Source organism: Leiobunum rupestre, chromosome 9 (assembly GCF_980474605.1).
Source record: "Leiobunum rupestre chromosome 9, qqLeiRupe1.1.hap1, whole genome shotgun sequence".
Classification (NCBI taxonomy): Eukaryota; Metazoa; Arthropoda; class Arachnida; order Opiliones; family Sclerosomatidae; genus Leiobunum; species Leiobunum rupestre.
In genome coordinates this window covers 46,984,631-47,008,289 of record NC_143392.1, presented here as the reverse complement: position 1 = coordinate 47,008,289, position 23,659 = coordinate 46,984,631, and positions in this window count along the sequence as shown.

Below are 23,659 nucleotides of genomic sequence, written 5' to 3'. Positions count from 1 at the left end.
TAGAAATCGCAGGAAAATTTTGGAAGCGTCGCTGGGATCAATGATCTATTGTTGAGTTTTTTTAAACAAGTGGTCTCTTTTTTCAAGAAGCTGTCGCTATAGAAACTCTTAATGCCGAGGGCGAATTCAACAAAATCGCATCATATGAGACTTTATCGCTCCTCCCTCGGCGATTTTTACGAGACTTTCCCAACGTCATTAGAAACGTGGTTGGTTTCAGCCAATGAGACTGCGCTTGAGTATAAAATATTGCGCAACACCACCGAGCAGAGCCTCCAGAGTGTTTGGCATCACGTGGTCCTTGTTTGTTTGGGACTTATGCCTTTAGCAGTTTGGCAAAATGGAAAGTGTAATAAAACTTATAAAAAAATCAACAAAAGGCTTATTAAAAAAAATTTATTAAAAGAAAAGAAAGTGGAAAGAAACGTTGGTCGAGCTGATTAAAATCATCCTTCAATTTGGAATATAGAAACTGAGACTTGAAACAATGCGCATCCATGGGATGATTTATCAACGAAAAAGAAAGAAACAGGTAATTAAAAAAACCTAAAAATATGTTGGTCGTTGGGGTAATAAATAAGTTATAATTCAAATTATGAAAATTATTAGTGGACGAATTAAAGAAAATATGGATATTAAGAGGTCATTTCGAAAATGTCACAATAACAAAAAGCGGAAAAGAGTTTGATGAAGAACCTTTCAACTCCAGTTAAGTGACAATTTTTCCAAATGCTTCTATTTTTAAAGGCTGTAGTGTCACGACGAGAGTGAGTATTAAATTTATTGCGTAAAGATTTGATTTTAAAATTAATACGCTGTTAATGTTCATATAACATCTCCAAATTATATTCGCGAAGATACATGCGGTCTGAACGAAAACATTGATAATGATTTATATTGTTCATTTATTATTCAAATAATATCAAAGATGGTATTATTTACAACTTTCCGCAGAGTTTCAAGGACGCCACGTTTATAATTCTAGCTGTGAGTTCGTTCCTTATTATTAGGTATACATTATAGTCTTAGCTTATGGTGAAGCTCAGACCAGGGTTTTTAACATTGTGTAGTCACATCTTAAGCCTCCTGGGCCCCATTACCCCGACCCTACATTGAGTGTGGCTACTTAATTGGTTTCAAGGAGATATTTATGTTAGAATAGTTTTATCTTCGAAATGATCATTTAATTAATTCCAAATAACCAGGGAAGCAACATTATTTAAATACTAAATTTATAATAAGGGTTAATATTATATCTATTTTAATTTTACTTAAGGGGTTTATTTTGATATGGGATATTTTGGTTAAAGCTTAAAAAATATAAAATTTTCTGTAGGGTGGTTTTTAATTAATATTTATGTTTAAGGTTATTCTTATTGGTAACCAAGAATTCGTGATTAGTGAACCTGATTTAAGTCTAAATAAAGAAGTTACTCGTTCACCAAGTTCCAATTTAAAAACAAAAACTGTATCAAAGCCCTCAAAAAATAAGAAAAACAAAGCAGATATAAAGGATTTATTTTTGGCTGAAATGTCAAAACTAGTGCTTACAACGGTCAACTGATTAGGTCATTCAGGTTAAATTTCCAAGTTAACTGTAATCTGAACAGTTATCTGACTAATACTTTTAGCATTAATTCCAATGGAAACTAAATTGAAATAATAATATTACAATTTTATTTCAAGTTATTTTATAGCACTTCATCGTGATATTTCTGCCTTGTTTTAATATTTTTACCTTTTAAAATCAGATAATCAGATATCGATCTGATCTGTTCTTTCCCCTCAGATCAAATATAGCAACTGATATCTGGGAGTTGGTTGGAAGCACTAGTCAAAACATATAATATAATTATATGTAATTAATTTATAGTTTTTAGGGAAATAAATGCATGTAAAAACGAGCCAACAACCTCAGGTTTCTTAATGTATGTCACTGAGCTTAAGGATAATGTCCCATCAGCCAAGAAAAGAAAATGTCGAAATGACATTGTCAACATAATTAATAATTGCATAAACGATAAACTAGGCTCTCAGTGGCAAGATACTTATTTTAGCGTTTTAACGAACTGTTTCCTCATCTTAAATGACCTTGGAATTGGATCACTTATAATTTTTTTTCTTATCTTTGGTCCAACAATTGATAACAAATGGCCTGCCTTTCTATTACATTTGATTAACTTACCAATGTTTCATAATCCCCTTCCCAAATTGTAATTTTCAACCAGCATTTAGGTGTATATTGTATTTTCTTAATTAAAGTTAGATATTAACTTATTCTAAGAAATAAAAGTTTTTCTACAAGAGCAATTTGAGCAAACGGCTCCTCCGGTTAAAGACCGCCATTTAAAAAAAGGCAAAAACGCTTTTCATATGTTCTCGCAACAAAATATCGCCATAATGAAAACGGAACGCTATCGCGATTTTCTAACTTGTAGCGATTCGCAAGCTTTTGGAAATCGCGCTAACAATCGCCGCCATTAAAACGGGCCTTTAAGAAGAAAATAGATTGAGATTAAGTGGTGTGTTTGTGTTTCTTACCCTAAGCCGGCATCTTTAATAACCATTAGGAAGCGCGGGGGAAAATGTCAGCATGTTGTTCGTATTTAGTTTTTTGTTAAATACGTTAATAGATCAATGACTTACGTGTTTAAGGCTAATTTATTTTAAAATTACATATTTACTTTTATCGGTTAATGTAACTAGGGATCCTGTGCTTAAACTTTTCATATGGTTTGAAAAGAATGTTTTTAATTAGATTTAATAACCTGTCAATTATTTCAGTGGCCATCTTTGTAACGGTTAATTTCGGCAAATTTCAATAACCTTTAGGAAACTAAAATCGTTTCGCGGTATATTGTAAAACAAGATCAATGACCTGTGTGTTCAAGGGCTCTCCAGCGGCAAAATTCATCCCAACTTGCAATGGTACATTCCATTTTGGTGTCTACTTAGAGTCCGCAGCGATGCGGGGTGGACAACATAGTTTTTGGGGGGGAAAGGGGACAAGAAGGGGCTATTGACCTTGAATTTTCCGAAAGAGATAGTCGCCTATCATATCATTCTTCCTGGACAGATTTATGTTCTTTTCCAATGTCAACCCTCATGGCCACGTCTTCAGCGAAGAAATTCCAATCTGCCTGCCCCAATATATGAAACCTGTTCGATTTCCAGTGCTGTTTTTTATATTAGTAAGTTAAAATAAATAGACTGTTATAATACACTTTATTATAGTAACTATAGAACCATTAAATATACAAAATGTATATAGGAACCACTTTTTAAAAACCGCAAACTAATACGTCAGGGTCATCCCGAAAAACATTTACCGTGATCGTAAAAAGCTAGGGCAAACAGATGGCGCGAGTCACGTGACGCTGATTCGAACCACAGGTTTTCTGGATGCACCGTTTCCGACTTATGACCAAATTTGTACTTAATTACGTGGTTTTTTCTCTAATATACAAAAATCCCCAAATTTTAAATTTAAACATCGGTTTGAGTTGGGTATCGTTTCTATAGAACGTCTTAACACTGAGTTGAATGAGACCCACCTTGGACCGCTAGCACTTTTAGTTTCGGAGTTATGACCAAAAGTACACTAAAAAGTAAATTATTAGTATTAATAGTCGTATTATATACTCAAATTGAAAATAATTCGCCGAATTGGTTTGAAAAACCTAAAGAATTTCTCCCGAACAACGAAAAAGGGAATGTTAATCTCTTTGGTACTTCTATTCTAAAAACTTGTATTTTATTAATATTGTAGTGTCTCTTACGTTTATATCTCCCACTCGAATTATCGTAACTGTGTCAATTACAGGAATTTGCATTTCTTATAAAAACCAAAGCACTAACATTTCTTTGGAAACATGGGACGCCCTCACAAAGGAATGGCCTTAAGTCATTGAAAATCTAAGCTCGACATCAATAAAAAGAATGACCTTTCAATTCCAACTGTACAAACCTTTATGATTGCACTTTTGACCACAATTTCTACGATTCTGTTGCGGGAGGAAAATTTCGTGAGCACTATTGCCTTTTACCGAAAGATATTTTTAATACGATATTAACAATTCAAGCAGTCTATCTGTTAGTAGACCGCAAGTGTGAGCTTTAGATGAATTTAAAGTTTGTATAGATGAAAAGTTAAGTCTGTTAAGAAATAGAGTACCAGCTATAAACCAATTTTTTTTGTATTGTTCGACAATATCTCGAAATTTCAAGGGATTTATAAGCCATTGGAGAAGCGAGAAGCGCCTTGTGATTTTATATAAATCTACGCTACATTTCGTATCTCGCAGGATTATCAGGTGGAAAAACGATTTTTTGGATGAATGTATAGTTTATTGCCCATTTGACGTGACGAAATTAATTGATCATTGTTTAATTGACGTGCAATATTTAAAAATTATTTTCAGCTTGTAAAGAAATAAAATACTAAATGTTACACACTAACATTTAAAAGATTAATACACATATTTATCTACCATGACAAAAATGATTGATTCCAAACATTTTTTCTTAACAAACTACAAATTATGTTATCACGCAATAGTTTTCAGTTTCATAAAACAGTTTACAAATTACAATAAACAAATTCAGGAAAATAAGACGTGATCCGAATTACACTAACACCAAACAAACTTACATTTAAGCAAACTACCAAAATATATAAGTATAGTTTAGTTTTCAGTCTTATGAAACAGTTTCCGATAAGAACAACTTATGACGAATAACAGATTGTCGCACCAAACTAACGATTCTGAACATAAAATATAAAGTTTATTTTCAGCGACACGTAAAAAGTAATTTTAACCTCCTAGCTTCAGCCAAATTGTTACATAAAAACGTGAATATGTAATATAAAAGTTTGATAAGGTTCAAATAATTTATTCATACTGCCTCTAAAGTTAACAAACTGCCTCTAAACTATCGTCACAATTATTAAAAATTTCGATTATATTGTTAGCGTTTAATATTTAAGTTTTCTTATAGTATCTAAGGGAAAACCCAGCGGGTTCAATTCTTCCTATGATGGTATTGGGTAGCTCTAAAAATTGATTTAGTTGTTCTTGTGGTTAAGTAGACATATCATCCGTTTCAGTAGCGTTTTCGCACCATCTTTGGTCATGATGATATTTCCGTTTTTATCGAATTTATTTATATAATTGTACATTTGATGGTCTTCATCAGTTTTTCCACTTAAATGTTTCAGTAAATGTTTTGTTAACGAGGTTTGACGTAAGTACGTTTTGTTACATATCCAACATTTATTTTGACTTGAATGTAACTTGCACGGTGGCCCGTAAAGGATGATTACTTCCGAATCGCATTTTTTAACTTTGAAACACTTTTTACTACTACGGTTTATTTTTAATTTCGGGAGCTTTTTAGTAGTCAACCTTCCTTTCGGCATCGTGTCACGAGTATTAATTTTTTTGGTAAAAAATATTTTCAAACATGCCCAATATATCTTTAAAAAATTATCATTTTGGCATGAGAAAAATAATGTGGTATTTTTTAGAAAATCTAGTAAAATTGACTTTAAATATTGGCTCCAAAACTAGGCCTTCGTTGTAAATACGACATTCAAAGTGTAATTGGTTTATTTAATGATAATTTTGTCTACCCTGGGACTCGATAAAACAATTAACGGTATTTCGTGAAATTTACCTCGTTTCTTCAATAAATGATAATTTAAACATTTGACACAGTCTTTGTAATTTGTGTAGTACAGACCAGCCCATGTTAAATCTCTCACGTCTATATAATCAATCAGGAAACCATCTTTAAACGAATTTATTATTTGCAGTTCGTAATGCATTGACCCTAGATTTCGCGTAACACGGGGATATCATCAGAAGTTTCATCCGTAACAAATTTACAATTTGGGTACCGTTGTTTATGAAGTAGTAAGGTACATCTCCTTCTTTCCAACCGTGAACTAAACCTTCGCAAGAAAAACAAATGGCATAATCTTTAGGCCCAGTGTTAAAGATTCCGGTGTTTTCCATCTCGTTTAAATAAAAAAAATTGGCTAAACATTTTACTTGAAACTTTCTATATTTTTGTTCTTAAAATGTATTTTTTTACGTTATCAACTAACTGGTGAATATCAACCGTCTAGAAAAAATCGTGGGGAAAGATGGTTGCCAAATTGAACGAGAAAAAAAGTCAAAACCAATGTTGCTGTAGGTGTAAATTAGCGTTTCCTAGCGGTAAAATGCTGCTGGCGTCACCTAGCGGTTCAGATTGCCAAAGTTAAAGTTTTATTAACAGAATCGGATAATATATTATAGGGTAACTTAAAACCGCTACCTAGTTAAAAGAATAACGCAGTGTATAATAAAAAAATAGTTAAACAATCTTTCAATATGGTAAATGTTACTTTTAATCTAATAAACTCTTTCTAATGAAGCGTTATATAGCAAGGAAATCCTAAAACTTAATGAAAGTCAAAAAGGTAAGTTAAACCTTTCATGTTTTAGAGTGAATAACTTTTAATTTCCAAATAGAAGAGAAAGTCGCCTGTCAGGTGATTTTAGTAGATGTCGAAGACAGACCTGAAGGACGTCAATACATCGTTTACTCGAGTGCAAAACCTTTCATACCACAAAACAACGGTGATAAAAATTAAATCTCGAAAAAAACTTAAAGCACATTTACAAAATTTTATGTTTGTAGAATAAAAATAAAAACTTGTTGTAATTATATAATACCGATCAAATATTCCCAATGAATCGAAAATGTTAATGATTATTAATACCTATAAGCTTCAAAAGAAAACAAAATAATATTAACCTCTATACAAGTAAAAATAGCTTTATAGTGTCATACCTATATCACTTATCGTCAAAACAGCTTTCTGCTACGGGATGTTTTAAATAATTCACGTTCTTTAACCGCAACACATCATAGACTCTATTCACTCTGTGTTAAAAACGACTCTTTTTAAAAATTATCTCGTAAACACCTGTGTTAAATTATTATTCAATGATGCCTCACGCAATTAAATACCAGCGATTCGATTGTCGACCTTGTCAAAAATGACAATAATACACATCGAAAAAGTTTAACCATTCAAGAAAAACTTATCTAAGTTAAATATCAAAAGTTTAAGTAAAAGTATAAATAAAACAATCTTGTGCTACATTCACTATAATGTAAAATACGAAAAATATTTATCATAAACGGTTGCATTTAATACATAAAAAATGCAATCAATTACGTGTGGTGGATTATATAATAGTACCCCGCATATACATTTTGTAAAGAAATTTTCCATTATTGAATGTTTGTAGATTGATTTTATACCAAAATTAAAAGTAAAAGTCATTAATAAGGACCAATAAAACCCATTGATAGAGGGAAATGTACGCTTATAATTTAAAAATACACCCACAGACTTTACCCTTAGCCTAGAAATATTAATTGTGGTATTTAAAATGTTTATTAATATATACATTAAAAAACAATCGATTACGGGAGAGAAACTAACAATTATTCTTTGATATAAAATATTTTTAAGTATATTTATAACTGGCATAAAAAAGGTGTAACAGTTTGTTGCAAATGTTTTATAGGGATAAAAATATTACATCGAACCAAAAATAAAACATTCGTTATACTATCAACTAAAAACTTAAAATATCCGTTCGGGTACGCGTGGAAAAAAATATGGTTGAAATGTTATATAAGCTGAGTATTTCAACGTTAGAAGTTATATTTATTATGTTTATGTTATTCTGATTATTGCAATAAAAAAGACTTAAATTATTCGGTACAATCAGGTACGTGCAGGGGCGGATTAACCCTTTCGGCGTTTTCAGGCACAGAGAAATTTGGCGCCCCTTGGCATTGGTCAGCTAAGGAGGGGCCGCATGGGCGTATCGGTTTTTGATAAATAAATAAATATATTTTAGTTTCTCCAAACCTTTTCGGCATTATTTTGAGTAGGGGCAGCCAAGTACATGCACCGTGGGGCTTTATCAGAGTTTTGGCACCCCTAGAAAAATTGCGCACTAGGCACGTGCCTACTTTGCCTAATGGTAAATACGCCCCTGGGTACGTGTGGAAAAAGATGACTATCGCTAAGTTATTAGTTCTAGATTACCGCGAAAAACCCCTTGTGGTGATATATGGCAATGCAAAATGTAATTAATGCAACCTAGCACCCGAGGAACTTAATATGATTAGGTACGTAATAAAACATGGCTGCCACTAAAGCCTAGAACACACATACGTAAAAATATCACGGAAACTATTCAGAAAATGGGAACGGAAAAAAATATTTTTCGTTTCCGTTATATTTAATGTTTTGACACACACTTCGAACTGTTTTGTCTGCTTATTGAAAATTTACCTCAGCGCGATCCCAGAGCACAGTGTTTCAAAATCGACTTTTTTATGCCAAAATTAAATTTCAACAAAATATAATGAATGTGTATATATTATTGATCACTGTTTTTAGCTCAGTCCGAAAATATAACTTATATTCTGGTAACTGCCACCAGGGGGCCAAACGTTCCCCTTTGGGAATTTTGTGGAATTTCTTTAGTCAATGTGTGTATAGACTTCTGCTAAACGTAAATTTAAAATTCGGTGAAAATCGGTTGTACAGAAGTTCTGTAAAATGCCCTCAAAGTTTCAAATTTGATCAAAATATGGCATATTCAAACGGCCTTTTTCCAAAATGTTGCAAGTAGTTGCAGAAAAAATCATCATAATTTGGTAGAATAAATTCCGCATTATAACTTGCAAAAAGTCCGAGTGCGAAGTTGCACGAAGTTTTCAAGATATATACATTTTTATAACTACGAAAAACATTTTTTTGAAAACGCAATTTCGCCAGGTCTCTGTTCATCTGGTTTTCCTTCTTTCCACTACAAAATATTCTACGCCGGATCAACTTCTATTTCAACCTCCTGTTAGTAAGATTTTGCTGTGCGCTTGCGCATGTAATTTCCAACAATTTAAAATTTGAGATACAGTAGTTTCATGAAGGCAAAAATTAAACTAACAAATCTAATGTCAACAAAATATTATTACAATGGAATTTTTTTTAGTTTATTTCTGTGTGTTATTTTTAACTTATTGACACAATCGAGTCTTTGCGTTTCACAGTTAGTAGAAACTATACTTAAAGCAAATCGTGCTTTTAAACAGTGTATATATTGCAAACCAAGTAAGTGATGTGTGCAGTGGTTTCTAGTTTTGTTTCAACTCTTAATTTTGTGTTCGTCATGTACCCATTGAATTTAACTTTTTCGAAATCGCCACTTTCTTTAACTGTTTGCCCAATATAAATTTGTTTTTAAACACCTCCTTAGCTCTGAAAAATTATTTTTAAAATTAAATTCAACGCTGGAATGTCAGAATTAAGAACTAATGAGGTTTGTGTTTCTACAGTACCGCCTAGAACAAAGTTCACTAAGCGAGCGCTCGCTTAAAGCGAAGCGGGGGTCTGGCAGCAGCCCTAGCTCATGTTTCCCCCCCATAAGCGCCGCTTTAAGCGAGCGCTCGCTTAGTGAACTTTGTTCTAGGCGGTACTGTACTTGCGAAGCACAAGTGGTTAAGAATAGAGATCTAGTCGAGATTTTCCTGAAGGGAAATGATTTCGCAGAAGAATTACGCCTTTGTTTAGAACTTATCAAGGATCCAGAACATTTAACACTAGATGAAGCAGGATTAAAGTTACAAGTTAAGAAAATAAAAAATTTAAAAACAAAGTTTCTAAACAAGTACAAAAGCAGCCATCGCATCAAAAACCATTTCCTGACAAAGAATGCGGATTGGTTAAGTAAGACGTTCACCAATATTACACAAGAAAAAACCTCGGTTAGTAAAGATATTTGTACCGAACCCAGCACTAGTTCCACTGGAAGGCTAACTAAGAATTTTTCACTGATGCGTCCTCGCACACAAAAAAGGGACATTTCAGTATTATCAAATACCTTGTCTGATCAACCTTTGACAAAGGTTTTGAAGGCTGTACAGTTGCCCGCTAAGCGAGATGGATAAAAAGACATTTCCACTCTATTGAAAGAGGTGCTAAAAAGTCCTGCACGACCACATAAAATTATTAGTCACATTAAACAACCTAATATGTTTCGGAAATATACCCCACAAGAAGCTTTCGCTCTGATAATTGATGAGGGCTTAACGGTGAAGACTTATACTTATAACCGCTTGAGAGAAGGTGCAAAATCCCATGGTATCGATTTATACCCAGCGTACCGTGAAGTGCTCGAAATAAAAAAAGAGTCCAGACCCATGGAACCTGTTCAAATATCCGACACATCAGCGGTGATTCCATTGAAATTCCTTTTAAACCATACAGTTACGCGCATTGTACACCTACAAGCTGAAGTTTTAAGTCAGTATTTCGATATGTTACATATGGAAGAGCATAAATTCATTCTTACACTTTCTAGGGGATTTGATGGGAGTACAGGGCAATCTCAGTACAAACAGTCGTTTTCGTATGAGAATGCAAATAACGACGACCAGGGATTGTTCGCCACCACCGTTAATCCACTTCAGTTTAAGTCTGAAAATGGTCACGTCTTATGAAATAACCAAACGCCCCAATCTGTTCGATATTGTCGACCTTTACGACTTAGTTTCTGCAAGGAGACGGCGGATGTAATTAAAGAAGAAAAGCGCCGAGTCGATGAAGAAATAAAGGCTCTTTCCCCACAAGAATTTTTTTTAAAACAGATAAAAAGTTATCGGTCGAATATGATTTAGCCTTTACTATCATTGATGGAAAGGTATTGAGCATCGTCACCGGAACGAAATCTCAACAATCGTGTCCCATTTGTGGAGCTACCCCATCTCAATTCAACAACATTTCTAACGACACGTTCACCCCTAAACCTGAAAACCTCAAATACGGAATAAGTCCACTTCACGCGTGGATACGATGTCTAAAATTCTGCCTTCACCTTGGCTATCGAAACTGCGACGGTTTAAGATGTTGGCGCGTAGACGGGGACGAGAAAAAGCAAATCTTTCAGAAGCTTAAAAGAGAAATTCAAGAGAAACTGTTGTCCCAATTGGCACTTAGGGTTGACTTTCCGAAACCGGGTGGAAGTGGGTCTTCCAATGATGGCAACACAGCACGAAGAGCGTTCAATGAAAGGAACCGTCGAATATTTGCCGACATTTTAGGATTGGAGCACTCGCTAATAGAACAGCTGCACGTAATTCCCGTCGCAATATCATGCGAATTACCAGTAGACGAAGATAAATTTGGAGAGTATTGTAGAGGTTATACTTCACACATACCTTGAAAGTTACGGCTGGTACTACATGCCTGTAAGCGTGCATAAGCTTCTGGTTCATGGAAAAGACATAATAAAGTCTTCTACTCTACCATTGGGATTGCTCAGCGAACAGGCTGCAGAATCAAAAAACAAGATGTATCGCCAGTATAGAGAGTTCCATGCTAGAAAAACTAGCAGAAGAGATAACCTACTTGACATCTTCAACCGATCTATAGATTCGTCTGACCCGGTAATCTCAGATTTTTCACTTGTTGAAAGAAAGAGAAAAAATAAAAACAAACCACTACCTTTGGCTGTTATTCTTTTGTTGAAAGAAAGTGATCAAGTAGAATTTCTGCAACCGCCATGCGCTAATGCTGGTGAAGAGTTCGACATCGATTTGGAAGATTCATTTGATTTACATGCGGATATGCAAGGTCTTGGTCTTATTTTGGAAAATGAGGAACATTTTTAAATAATATTTACTTAATTTTACTTATATCACTTAAAAACTTAACTCGTGCAAATAATGAAAGTGTATTTTAATTTTTTAAAAATGAAGTATTCATTTCATTACTTATTTCAACGTAATTTGTTTTAAATGCACAATACAAGATAATAAATGTGTGTTTGTTCATTTATATTGATTCGTTATATAATAATCGGCAAATGGTACTTTCAATTTATTGTAGGTTCCTGTTCTAAAGTTGCTAAACAAAGGAAAAGCAAAAATTAAAATGATTTAGTTTTGTTTAATTTAATTAATTTTTTGCCTTCGTGAAACGACAGTATCTAAAATTTTAAATTGTATGAAATTACATAGATTGTCTCACATGTCTTGTTCCTAAATCAATTTCTGCGAGAGCATGCGCAAAGCAAAATCCAACTAACAGGAGGATGAAATAGAAGTTTATCAGGCGTAGAATATTTTGTAGTGGAAAGAAGGAAAACAAGATGAACAGAGACCTGGCGAAATTGCGTTTTCAAAAAATGTTTTTCGGAGTTATAAAAATGTATATATCTTCAAAACTTCGCGCAACTTCGCACTGAAATGTCCCTTTTTTGTGTGCGAGGACGCATCAGTGAAAAATCCTTAGTTAGCCTTCCAGTGGAACTAGTGCTGGGTTCGGTACAAATATCTTTGCTAACGCTGGGTATAAATCGATACCATGGGATTTTGCACCTTCTCTCAAGCGGTTATAAGTATAAGTCTTCACCGTTAAGCCCTCATCAATTATCAGAGCGAAAGCTTCTTGTGGGGTATATTTCCGAAACATATTAGGTTGTTTAATTTGACTAATAATTTTATGTGGTCGTGCAGGACTTTTTAGCACCTCTTTCAATAGAGTGGAAATGTCTTTTTATCCATCTCGCTTAGCGGACAACTGTACAGCCTTCAAAACCTTTGTCAAAGGTTGGTCAGACAAGGTATTTGATAATACTGAAATGTCCCTTTTTTGTGTGCGAGGACGCATCAGTGAAAAATCCTTAGTTAGCCTTCCAGTGGAACTAGTGCTGGGTTCGGTACAAATATCTTTACTAACCGAGGTTTTTTCTAGTGTAATATTGGTGAACGTCTTATTCTTTGTCAGGAAATGGTTTTTGATGCGATGGCTGCTTTTGTACTTGTTTAGAAACTTTGTTTTTAAATTTTTTATTTTCTTAGCTTGTAACTTTAATCCTGCTTCATCTAGTGTTAAATGTTCTGGATCCTTGATAAGTTCTAAACAAAGGCGTAATTCTTCTGCGAAATCATTTCCCTTCAGGAAAATCTCGACTAGATCTCTATTCTTAACCACTTGTGCTTCGCAAGTAGAAACACAAACCTCATTTGTTCTTAATTCTGACATTCCAGCGTTGAATTTAATTTTAAAAATAATTTTTCAGAGCTTAGGAGGTGTTTAAAAACAAATTTATATTGGACAAACAGTTAAAGAAAGTGGCGATTTCGAAAAAGGTAAATTCAAAGGGTACATGACGAACACAAAATTAAGAGTTGAAACAAAACTAGAAACCACTGCACACATCACTTACTTGGTTTGCAATATATACACTGTTTAAAAGCACGATTTGCTTTAAGTATAGTTTCTACTAACTGTGAAACGCAAAGACTCGATTGTGTCAATAAGTTAAAAATAACACACAGAAATAAACTAAAAAAAATTCCATTGTAATAATATTTTGTTGACTTTAGATTTGTTAGTTTAATTTTTGCCTTCATGAAACTACTGTATCTCAAATTTTAAATTGTTGGAAATTACATGCGAAAGCGCACAACAAAATCTTACTAACAGGAGGATGAAATAGAAGTTGATCCGGCGTAGAATATTTTGTAGTGGAAAGAAAAAAATGTTTTTCGGAGTTATTAAAATGTATATATCTTGCAAACTTCGCGCAACTTCGCACTCGGACTTTTTGCAAGTTATAATGCGGAACTTATTCTACTAAATTTTGATGATTTTTTCTGCAACTACTTGCAACATTTTGGAAAAGGGCCGTTTGAATATGCCATATTTTGATCAAATTTGAACCTTTGAGTGCATTTTACAGAACTTCTGTACAACCGATTTTCACCGAATTTTAAATTTACGTTTAGCAGAAGCCTTTACACACATTGACTAAAGAAATTCCACAAAATTCCCAAAGGGGAACGTTTGGCCCCCTGGTGGCAGTTACCAGAATATAAGTTATATTTTCGGACTGAGCTAAAAACAGTGATCAATAATATATACACGTTCATTATATTTTGTTGAAATTTAATTTTGGCACAAAAAAGTCGATTTTCAAACACTGTGCAGAGTCAGACTTGAAACAAGGGAATCTTATACCGCAGCGTCATCCCAGAGTCAGACTTGAAACTAGGGAATCTTATACCGCAGCGCCATCCCAGAGTCAGACTTGAAACTAGGGAATCTTATACCGGAGCGCCATCCCAGAGTCAGACTTGATACTAGGGAATCTAACACCGCAGCGCCATCCCAGAGTCAGACTTGAAACTAGGGAATCTTATACCGCAGCGCCATCCCAGAGTCAGACTTGAAACTAGGGAATCTTATACTGGAGCGCCATCCCAGAGTCAGACTTGAAACTAGGGAATCCTATACCACAACGCCATCCCAGAGTTCAGACTGGAAAAGTGCTAATGAAACGCAATGGCGCCCAAAAAACACTTGGCGGTGATGTGGGCCACTTATTCCAACCAGTTTATGGTTTATTAACCATGAATATGAATTTGAAATTAACCAAAAATTTTACAATATGGGTGAGGAAATATTTCACCTACGAGAACGATATAGATACTGTAATACGTTGATACCTCAGTTGAGAAATCACGACCAGGAATACTACTTTCAGTTAGCCTTGGGAAAGCTATATCTATCTATCTATTCTAATTATAATTTTCTTTCCAAACTAAATATTTATGAGAATGACACCAGAGACATTTGCCAGAATAGGTCCAATCATTTCCAAAAAAACAACTCCATGGAGAGACACCTTTCTTCACATGACCGATTAGCAATTACTTTAAGGTTAACATTTTTGATTAGTCAGTTTGCATATCCCAAAAACCTTAATTGAAATTTTATTTTAGATTTTTAGCTTGTGGAGAAACATTCCGCAGGTTAAGCTACGTTTTCCAAGTTGGACGCTCAACAAATTCAGTGATAGTGAAATCCACTTGCAAAGTAATGGCTACCTCTTGTTGATATCAAAGTATAAATATTAAAAATTAATTTTATAGAATATACGGGAAAATTTTAAAGACGATTATATGCGCATGCCAAAAACTCCTGATGGCTGGCGGGAAATTGCTAGTGTGTTTGAGTTAAACATGGCAGTGTGGATGGGAAGCACGCCACTTTGGAATGTCCTAAAAACACAGGACCTTTAAACTATAATTATAAAGGTACATTTAGCAAAAGTCGTTTAGCTGTTTCTGATGCAGAGTATTAATTTATTGCTTTTGACTTTAGCCATTTCGGATCTGAAAGTGATGGCGGCATTTTTAGTAAATGTTCATTTATCCAAAGTGTTATTACCAACTCACTGAACGTTTCACCACCATCCGCTTTACCTAAAGCAAACATACTATTTGCATGATAAAATACGCGAAAAAGTAGTTAAGTCCATAATTAAAAGGGATAATATAGCTAAAACCTAAACAAATATGAAGAAAATTAAAAACTTACTAATAACTCGTACCGATAGGTCTTCGAGCAACGCGAAACTCGGATCAAATAGATCTTCGAGTAATAAACTAAATTAAAAATAAATAAAATAGCCAGAAATTCCAACGGTAGACCGGTTTCGTTCTATTTGGAACTCGTCAGTACCGTGCGGGAAATCTGGCTGGCGACTATCAAATCGAAAAGATAGATAATATTAGTGCAATCCGGGTTCGATCCCAGTTTGTGGAACAACAACTCCGAACAACTCTTTCTGCGTTGAGTTTGCAAGTTATGTCCCCACTGGTATAACGAGTTTTCCCCCGACCTCTTCAATTTACCCTTCCATAAAACCTTGTAGAGGTAAACAATAATAGTAAGAGTAGGGAGCTGTTGACTCGCATGGCATGAAGGGTTTGCCACCCCGCGCCCACGCATTGTTACCCGGCCACCTGTTTTAAGGCATTCAAAGTCACTCAATGACTTGGGCTTAACCTAAGGTGGTGCCTTGAGTATTACCCTAGTTAATAATAAATTTTATACACAAGTTTAATTTTATAATTTTAACTTCTGTTGATTCTTATGTGTCATTAGTTTTACTACAGTAATTATAACATAGATCTAGTTATTACTTGAATGTCCAACAGAAAACTACAAACCTTTTTTACCCAAAGAAAAGTATTTTTTGCTCATTTTATATCAAATAAAGAGTTTTTGTTAATATAAAATTCGAACCTGCAAAACATCTCAAATGTGCAGCCCTCGAATTACATATATGCGCATATTATTGGCAGCAGTGTTGCAAAAATAACATTTTTTTTTTCTAATATTGTGCATGCCACTGGTGAATAATGGTAAATAATTGGATATATTGATAATCTAAGACAACTGCTTATGCTTCGTTTGTTTAATTTAACTGTTAATGGTACGATCTAAAATGGTCCATTTTTTTGAGAAGCTTGGATATTATTTAGTTTTTAACATTAAAAATCAGAAGATAACCACGATTAATAGAGATTTTGGTCCCTGTCCGGACACAATTATTACATTTAAGGATTTTTAAAAATTTCTTAAAGGATAATTTCTAATCCACATAAATTTTGTACAAAATAGAAATTACAAATATCGTCTATTTAAAAATAAGCATTAATAAAAACTGATATGTAAATACATATGAATTTTTATAAATGATATAGTTATTATTTATTAATGAGATTGTAAAAGAAATATGTCCTTAAACTCGATCTTGAATCCTATTATGTTTAAAGAACCGGTCTTGTTTCTAAATAACATTGTTTCCGTACGCTTAGCGCAGGAGCAACATTCTCTTTCCACTATATTAGTTTTCTAAAATACGTTTGAGAACGGTGGCGTACTAGCGCGGCATTAACTTTTTAATTATATATATTATAGTGTCCATTTAAATGTTTTTATATTTATTAATTTTGATCATAAAATATAGGTTAAGAAGATATATTTGTCCCTTATCCTCTAGAACGAACCAAACGTGTATCCATGAAGTAGACTCACTTGTGTTGGTATAAATTAAATTTAAAATTGTTTAAAAATAACTTTTTTAACCATAAACTATTCGTAGAGTTTTTTGAGTAATATTTAATTGGGATTTTTCTTACGTACTAAAATTACTGATGGCTACCAAATGTCATATCCATTATTTTTCAGAAGATGGACCTGTAAGCCGAAAAAACCGCCATGTTTGGAGTTGTAAGGTATCTAATGACTTATTTCCTTAACTTTTCTCCTAAAGCGCCTTAAGAACTCAGCCAGTGAGTTATTGACTTTTACTTTGGACGTGATCTTTTGCTCTCTAAGGCCCACTTTCATCGAGCAGTAAATTATTTGTTCAAGGTTACATTCTTACTTACACGTTTCTTAATGAAGACGAAAGAAAGGCAGTTGTTTCATGAAACAAATGTTTTTCGTTTTCTACATATTCGATTCCCTGCAATTAAATTATTAGCAATATAATAAAACATATTATCTTACAATGATAAAACTAAAGACATATTAAAAAAGAGCTTATTCCTTAAGTTTTGAACTTAAATAGTCAAAAACTCTTAATTGTGCTACCTATATTTATATAATAGTTTGAGTCAGCTAGGCTGTTTTCGATCAAAACTAAGAATATAAGTATCACATGCCTTTCATATAAAATAAAGCTTTTTACAAAACGTACTTCGCTGAAGGCAAAAACCAAATTTTCACTAGCATTTAATCTGTAAATAAAAATAAATATATTTAAATCAGAAGTCTAAAAAGGTAAATGTCGGGACTTAACAGACAGGCCTAACAAGAAATGGGCCGGGTTTTAACCAAAACTAGGTATTTTTCTGCCGGGTTTCACTCCTGTAGTAAGGGTTCACTTGGGGCCCGGAATTTATATACTAAATTTCAGAGAAATACTCCATTTAATAAACTTATAGAAAGAAAAAGCGTATTTTTTATATTTTATTACACGATTAATTTGTTAACAAGAAATTACGCAGTTGTCACGGGTCCGAAAGATATCACTTTTGTCTAAAGACTAAATTTCACTTTGTATCTTCAATGCCGTTTTATCTTTGTTAATTAAACTTTAATAACACATCCACAGCTAACCAAAATGGCTTGTGTTGCGAATTTTATATATACGTTTTCTGATAACATTAAAACATATTAGCTTTACCAAATGATCTTTATCCTTAGATATTTATAGAAATCTCTGAACAAAGATGAATTGCGCCATTCTATTTTAAAATTAGCTCCGAAATATAACACTTAAAAAAATAATAAATCCACAAGCTAAAAAGCACACTTTTTTCTAGATTAACCAAATAAATCATCAAACATTTGTTGCAATTTAACAATAATAAATATTTGATGTAAGTTTTGGCCGAAATAGTTAAACTCCATTTTATAATAATTTGTTAAACGTTTAATATAAAATGTATAACGGATTCCAAATGTTTACTTTTTAAATAAAGAAACCCAATGCAGGTTTGTTTGAAAATTTCAATTAGATTAATGATTGATCTATATTTCTAGGCTTAGAAGGTTTATTTTATATTTACCCAAAATTTTCCATTGTTCAGATAAACGGGAAACAGCGAAACTGAAATACTTTGACGGGTCGCGGTGTCTTTGTTCAAATCTACCCACACACTGTATGCGCTGTAAATAGAAAATATAGTGGGCCTACCATAATTAAAAATTAATTGTTTATATCACGTAAAGAATAATTATGTTGTCGTACAACGTACGGTTTGCTTCATAAAAGAAAAGTAGAATATAATGAAATGATTAAGTTTTTCATTATAGTCGGATGTGTGGCTTTGTGATCGATTTCTTCATATTTTTAAAAAGATTTTACTTGCGAGCTGAAACCTCATTGGCTAGCTAATAACAGTACTGTTAAAGTTTAAAACGATGAGGACTCTTGATACGTAATACATCTACCCTGCAAGATTATCGGAAGCGTGTTTTTTTAAAACAAACCCGATAATACGTTTTTTTAACAATATATAATCGCATGTAACTGCTGTTAGGTGGTGAAGTTTTAATTTCTCGTTCACATGTTATCTTGTACAGATGAAAATAAACCAGTTTCGTATTGTTATATGCGTCTTAATTACTTGGAAGCTTTGCTATCTCAGTTGAACACGGAATTGAGTAAGTTTCGCTAGATCGTCCTAATACGTTAGTGAAGATACTATTCGGCGTAGGGAAGTTCTAAATCAGCATCTGTAACCTTACATTTTAAATATTCCATCTAACAATATTTTAAATAATGTTTGATTAATTTTTATAAATAAATAAGAAAGCCCTTAATAATAATTCTGAAAGTGACCTATTAAAGTTCCACGCCCAACCAATAAGCGCCAATTGAAACTGTATTAAGAAAAAATAACTAACGGAGTGAATCTTCTTTTCAGAACAGGTTTTCAAAGGTGTCGTTGACCTTTTGTACAACGCTTGCTTGTCGATTATGAATACAAAGTGATTGTGACTTTCTGAAATTCGTTGTCTTATCATCGCAACGGGTGTTAACTGTACCTAATGGGAAAGTGGTGGACCCATTTTCCATTATTAAGAAATAACCCAGCAAACACAAAAAAGTCCTTTGGACATCCGATAGACGTCACACTCGGATCTTGCCTTCGTCCGTAGGACATCCCAAAATCCGGGGTTGACGTCGGTTGGACGTTAAAGGACGACCAAATGTCCGTTTTTCTATAGCCGTAGTACGTCCAACGGCGATTACGGCGGTCGTCCCCTGGATGTCTTTCTATAAAACCTAGAGATGTCTTTAGGCCTTTAATTTGGTTCAATCATGGCTCAATATTGATGAAACTAGGACGTTCATTGGATATCGTATTTTGAACAAATTATTTAAAAAGCCAAACTTGATATTAAAATTTAAAAACATTAAAATACAAGATAATGGAAAAAATCCAGCAACAAGTGTACAATTTGATTGTAATAACACGAACTCTGCAAGTATTAGCAGTTAACATATAAATTACAAAACTTATATAGTTATTTAATTTTTATAAAACAAAATAAATTTCGAACTAAACTATTAAAAAATTAGATAATCTTCCTTATACAAATGTAAAAAAAACCAATAATATTAATTTTTAAATCAGAGGCAAAATAAAACTAAGACTATCGGATGAAAAATGTACTCTAGAAATTACTGTTTCTCGAAGCTTAATTTTAATATCTATCCAAATCTTACTTTTGGAATTACAATTTAACTATATAAAATATAACAGTATGAAATAAAGCTTTAGGCGAACCGTTCAGTGAGAGTAATGAATAATAAACTTAAAAAGTTAAATTGAAACATGTACAGTTCCAAAATGAACTTTAAAAACAGCGAACCTTCCCTAACATTCGGAGAATTCAACGCAAATCTTACTTTTGGAATTCGCGTTTTTTGCTCGAAGACCTTTTGGGTACGAGTTAGAAGTAAGTTTTTTAATTTCTTCAAATTTGTTTAGGATGTAGCTATATTATCCCTTTTAATTATGGACTAATCTACTTTTTCGTGTATTTTATCATCCTTCTCACAGTCCATAGGTGGTTTCTTCTAACTAAACAAGAAATTAGACGTCTTACACATTTAGAAATGGAATACTTAAATGCAAATGAGATAAATTTTAATGAAACTGGATTGCATTATATTTTAAAAAGATGTGTTTTTAGTCGATTAGTTTTGACTAGAGTAATTTACCAGAAAGCCCCAAAACAAAATAACAGTTTAGTAATCTTTAACTATGATGGTACGGAATGCTATGGGGAAATTCAGTATTTTATTTTTCTTGATGATAAAAATCAATCAAATAACAATGAAATACCAGTAGTCATAATTAAACACGTGGAAACAAAAGAAACCTCGGTTTCACACATAAAAATTGCTAATAAAACTGAAAATTACTATGCTTTTAAATTAACAACTATTCATCAGAAATGTGTAATGATGAATGTAAATAAACCATATATTTGTAAATTTCCAAACAGAATTGAAACATAAGGGGATTATGTAAATTAACTATCACAATAAAAAAGGCAAGTTAGAATTACTATTAAAATGTCTGTGTTTGTTTTAATTTCGTGAAAAGTACCTGTAAATATTGTAGTTAATTATTGAATTGGATTTCAATGGGTCAAAAGTTCAGGTTCTAGCCAAAAAGAATTTTCCATTGTTGAAAAGTACACATAAATATACAACTGAGGATTTATGTAGGTTTTCAATTGGTCGAAATAAACATTCATATCGAATTGGGGTCTTTAATATGTCTTTTAGGGGGGTCAATAGGTTTTCAATTGGTTAAAATACCCATTCACATCCAATTGTAAATTTCAATTGGTCGTTTATGGTGGTCTAAGGGTTTCCAATCGGTCGAAAATACCCATTAATATCCAATTGGGGTTTTTAATAGGTATTCTATGGGGTCAATGGGTTTTCAATTGGTCGAAAATACCCATTAATATCGAATTGCGGTCTTTAATAGGTCTATTATGAGGTTCAATAGGTTTTCAATTGGTTAAAATACCCATTCACATCAAATTGTAAACTTCAATTGGTCGTTTATGGCTGTCTAAGGGTTTCCAATTGGTCGAAAATGTCCATTGACAAACTTCAATAGGTCTTCTATGGGGTTCAATTCGATTTTTATCGGTAAATAATACTCATAAATATCCCATTGGAATTGATTATTGGTTTCGTATAGGAAATGTATAGGTTTTCAATAGGCTAATATTTCCAATACCTCCCCAATCGCCAAACAAAACGGTTCCCATTGGTTTTCAATTGGAATTCAAACCCAATCAGTTCCCAATAGACATTTGAAAGTTCCAATTGAATTCCCATTGGTTTCCAATGTTTTTTTTTCGTCAGGGCATTTTGGACCAGTACATGTTTCAATTTAACTTTTTAAGTTTATTATTCATTACTCTCACTGAACGGTTTGCCTAAAGCTTTATTTCATACTGTTATATTTTATATAGTTAAATTGTAATTCCAAAAGTAAGATTTGGATAGATAATAAAATTAAGCTTCGAGAAACAGTAATTTCTAGAGTACATTTTTCATCCGATAGTCTTAATTTTTTAAGGAATAGTATTAAATGGCTTAGTTTTATTTTGCTTCTGATTTAAAAATTAATTTTATTGTTTTTTTTTTACATTTGTATAAGGAAGATTATCTAATTTTTTAATAGTTTAGTTCGAAATTTATTTTGTTATATAAAAAGTAAATAACTATATAAGTTTTGTAATTTATATGTTAACTGCTAATACTTGCAGAGTTCGTGTTATTACAATCAAATTGTACACTTGTTGCTGGATTTTTTCCATTATCTTGTATTTTAATGTTTTTAAATTTTAATATCAAGTTTGGCTTTTTAAATAATTTGTTCAAAATACGATATCCAATGAACGTCCTAGTTTCATCAATATTGAGCCATGATTGAACCAAATTAAGGCCTAAAGACATCTCTAGGTTTTATAGAAAGACATCCAGGGGACGACCGCCGTAATCGCCGTTGGACGTACTACGGCTATAGAAAAACGGACATTTGGTCGTCCTTTAACGTCCAACCGACGTCAACCCCGGATTTTGGGATGTCCTACGGACGAAGGCAAGATCCGAGTGTGACGTCTATCGGATGTCCAAAGGACTTTTTTGTGTTTGCTGGGTTATTTCTTAATAATGGAAAATGGGTCCACCACTTTCCCATTAGGTACAGTTAACACCCGTTGCGATGATAAGACAACGAATTTCAGAAAGTCACAATCACTTTGTATTCATAATCGACAAGCAAGCGTATTTTATCATCCTTCTCACAGTCCATAGGTGGTTTCTTCTAACTTAACCACTCCACCACACTCCCCCCTTTTCGGCTTTCCGTTGCTATATGCAACGCGTTTTGAAATTTTAAATGTTTAGGCTTAGTTTCTCCTTTAGATTTGACAGTCGCCAGCCAGATTTCCCGCACGGTACTGATGAGTTCCAAATAGAACGAAACCGGTCTACCGTTGGAATTTCTGGCTATTTTATTTAATTTTAATTTAGTTTATTACTCGAAGATCTATTTGATCCGAGTTTCGCGTTTTTTGCTCGAAGACCTATTGGGTACGAGTTAGTAGTAAGTTTTTTAATTTCTTCAAATTTGTTTAGGATGAAGCTATAAGTAGAGATAGATAATATTTGAACATGTAAATCCAAGATGGCCGCCAAGATGGCCGCCAAAAGAACCCCAAATTTTTTTCCAAAAACCAATTTTTGACCTTGGAAAAAGTAAAAAAAAATATTTTAATTTCAATCTCAAATTTCACCTTGAAGATGATCTTTGACCTCGACGCCTGACACCTGACCATCACCCCACACCTCGGTCTATCACCCCAACAAGTTTGGATACGATCGAACAAGCTCGGCCCGAGATATCGGCGGTAATATGTGACCCCACCAAATACTTACGCTTATTCACTTTTGGTGACACTTTTTTATTTTTTCGTTTTTTAGCCGTTTAAAATGCTAATTAGTTATTTTCGAGATGGGGAAACATATTCGCGACCTTCGCTTTATACCCTTGGCGGCTTTTGGCCCCACCCAAAATACTTTAAACAACTAATAAACAAATCTAAAATGTCGATAAAAAAACTATTTCTATAAATGATAATTCTTTTGACATTTAAAAACCAAAGGATATGTGTAAG